The 3,535-nt window shown below is 42.6% G+C and overlaps 1 protein-coding gene across 1 annotated transcript in view; it reads right to left on the bottom strand.

Moving 5' to 3' along the window:
- gria4a (glutamate receptor, ionotropic, AMPA 4a) overlaps nucleotides 1–3,535 on the bottom strand; it is a 192,036-nt gene that overhangs the window by 187,858 nt on the left and 643 nt on the right. The window lies entirely within an intron of this gene.

Below are 3,535 nucleotides of genomic sequence, written 5' to 3'. Positions count from 1 at the left end.
TAAGTACTTTGTTCAACTTGCAGTTTTTCACTTATTGCGGGGAGAGGGGGGTGGCCCCTATACCCCGTGATAAACGAGAGACTACTGTAACTCCGTTTTACAGAAATTAAACTTAAATGTGCTATGGCAGTAGCTGAAAGTTGTCCCCAACTCATACTTTGAGTGCTTTAAAAATAACTCATGTTCTTTGTTCCAAACGTTCCCTCAGGTATTGAAGTCAACAATTACTATTAGCAAATTATATCATGAACCGCCAGACCGAGTTCAATGAAATTCTCTAAAAGTAATCATCATCAGTCATATTCAAGATGGCCACCTCAGCTATAATTCAGAACATTTTAAGGATATTTTGCTAAAACTTGATGTGGTAGTAGTTGAGAGTCATTCACAGGACTGAGCATTAACGTAACTCTTCTTTAAGGTTTGATCATACTGAAAATTAAAGGGAGCAACATTTCTTCTGGCAATTCTTTTGATTCTGTATTTTGTTTTTCCTCACATCCATTCTGGACACATATTAGAGAATCATGCCAGATTAAAACAAGATTTATGTCAAGTTCAATGGTGTCAAGATATAGAGCGCCCAACCTCGAATGTGCACGTAAACACACACGATGGGGCAGGAGAGAAGAACTCTTTATTTGCTTTTCCTCCTAATATCAAGAGGCAGCAGTTAGAAGAAGAGATAATGTAAAGGAGGAGGAGGAGGAGGGTACAGAGAGAAACCGAGCATTTCACTTAGAGAGAGAGAGGAGGGGAGGGGGAAAGGGGAGGGTGTGTGGGAGAGAAAGAAAAGAGACGGGGCGCGCATGTCCAGTTCTTCAATGCAGCCTGTTCTCCCAGCTCGCCAATCATTCCAGCGAGTTTCCCCCCTCACACACACATGCACACGCTTCTCCTCTCTCTCTCTCTCTCTCTCTCTCTCTCTCTCTCTCTCTCTCTCTTGCTCTCTCTCTCTTGCTCTCTCTCTCTCCGTCTTTTTTCCATGAGCACTGGACACACAGCGCTCTCTTGAGCGGGCACTGCAGGAGAAGAAACACAAACCCACCATGGATTAGGAATACTCTTTAAATTAAAAAAAAGGCTGGGGGAAATAATACCCTTTCTCATCTTTTATTTTTTTACCTTCTTCTGACACCTTCTTGTTTCTTGCGCATCTTCCCCTCTTTCTCCATGTCTCTCAACAGTTTCTGAAGGAACTAAAGGGAAAAAGGAAAGAGAAAACAAACAAACAATGAGGATTATTCTTTTTTCTTGGCACTTTCTTGGGGTGTATTCCGCCCTTTGGGGACTGGCAACAGGGGCTTTCCCCAGCTCAGTGCAGATAGGTGAGTGACTGATTTAACGCACGGGCACTCAGATCTGGCACTACACTAAATATGACCGGCATTTCAGTGAGCAGGAAACACTATAAGGGGAGTTAAAAAGCTCCAGATATAGAAAAACACAATAATATACTCAGAGATTATGGAACAGAGGAACACAGAACTATGTGCAATAGTACATTTTGTTTAATCCAGTATATTTAGCTTTGCTACAGGGACTGTATAACTCTGTGTCCTGTGTTTTAAAAGCTGTTCCGCTCTCATGAATGTTTCAGAGCGTTTTGTTCCTTTCTAGTCTTGTTCACTGTTTAGACACTGCAGTATTCTTCCTCTCTGTCGCTGCCCTCTCCCCCTCATCCCCCCCAGTGTTAGAGTCGTATACCTCTCCCAAGTCTTCCTAAAAGATCAGGGTTAACTAAAAGTTAACTCGAAACTAACCCATCGGTCTGCTCAGTGACTGCACTCGTGCATGGAATCAAAATGTTCTCTGTCTCTCTCTCTCTCCAAAGGTGCACATGCACTGCATCAGTACTTGCGTTTGTGTGTAGGATGAGGATTTTGGGGGTGGGGGGTGGGGTGGGGGGGCAGCTGGGAGGTCCTATAATGAGATTTACCTCCTTGACTCTGTCTCTTCGCATCTGCCAATAAACTTAATGTGTTAAATTTTCTCATAGTTGCTCTGCACACATGCCTGCACTGCCTTTTCTCTTCTTCCAAGTGTGCATTGTGCTCATGCATTTGTAAAAAGATGAAATTATTTACAGATATCCTGCAAGGTCTAAGCTGGCATATGCATCCAAACTGAATGTGATGCTGCAAAATAACCTTTTTTTTTTCTTTCCTCCCCTGCAACTAACAAACTAAATGCACACCGATACATACGTGATCGTTCCTGCTGCTCCTCGGTCCTCCACCTTATCCAGGGAGTCACCTGCACTTAGCTGTTACATCAGCTGAAGCAGTTTCACTAACGTTAACGTGTTAACGTGCATCAGAGCTAAAATAATGTATTATGATGGGACACATCTGCATCCTTCATCTAAATGACCTGGGTGGGTTTGCATGAATGTAAATGTGTGTTCTATCAGGGTACACTAAAAGACTCACACTATGCCTGTCCAGTAATGATTACAATAAGTGTTAAACAAAATCATTTTGTATTGTTTCTTATTTTTATTTTATTCATTTTCTGTTTGTTTGGATGCTCTGATATAAACACTATTATTTTTACTGGGAACTAGATGATAGCAAAAACTTGTTCTGGCGTGTAAATTTTATAAGATGCTTCACTAAATTCGTTCTTCACTCTTCTTCTTCTCTCTCTCCCACAGCGAGCACCACTCCATGTGTTAGCTAAATCTGTAAACTGACTCAGTCATAACGATTCTTGTGTTTGCTATGAGCAGTTGATCTTAATAGGGATGACTCTAGAGGTGAATCCGTTGTAAATCGTCATCGAATGATTACTTTGTGAGGGATGGTTTCAAATCTGCCCACTGGTTCAAAGGTTATTTTGCTAACACAAAAGACAAAGCAACGGACGCGCGTGCACTCAGACACAGTGTTGCCCTTTCACTTTCCGCTGTGAAAAATACTGAAAAAACAATAGTCGAAAACGAAAAAATAAAACAAATCGCACGCCTGAAAGGTGAAAAACAAAGTAACACAATTACATTTCTGTTAGTGAAACTTTTACAGTTCCTTTCAGATTCATGAAAAGAGGGTGACGTGTCTGCAGGCCGGTGGGTTTTGTGGACGTTTATCAGGATTTTGAAACAAACCTGGTGTCCTAACTGTAAGTGTGATATAATAAAACACTTTTATTTTTTATTTTATTCTCACATATGTGGGAGAGTGGTGGCACAGAGGCTAGAGAAGGAGAGCCCATGAATGCAATGTCGCTGGTTCGACACCCCAGACTGACAACATCAAAAATGTGTGTGGGATAAGTGAAGTGCCCACACTGATTGTCTCCACCTCCACCTGTCTCCACCTTCGCTTGCCCCACTCTGAGCCCTTGAGCAAGGCCCTTAACCCCCACAGTCTTCTCCCCTGGGTGCCCTAGACAGCAGCTCTTTGCTCCACACAGAGGGCTGTGGTAGCTCAGTGGTATGTGGTTGTGTCAGGAAGAACATCTGGCGTAAAAACAATCGCCAAGTCTTCGTGTGAGTTACTTCACTGTGGGAACCCCTGAGAAAAGGAGCAGCTGA

The sequence above is a fragment of the Nematolebias whitei genome, chromosome 6 (assembly GCF_014905685.2).
Source record: "Nematolebias whitei isolate Nwh7 chromosome 6, NemWhi1, whole genome shotgun sequence".
NCBI lineage: Eukaryota > Metazoa > Chordata > Actinopteri > Cyprinodontiformes > Rivulidae > Nematolebias > Nematolebias whitei.
This window is presented reverse-complemented; position numbering and strand designations above follow the sequence as displayed.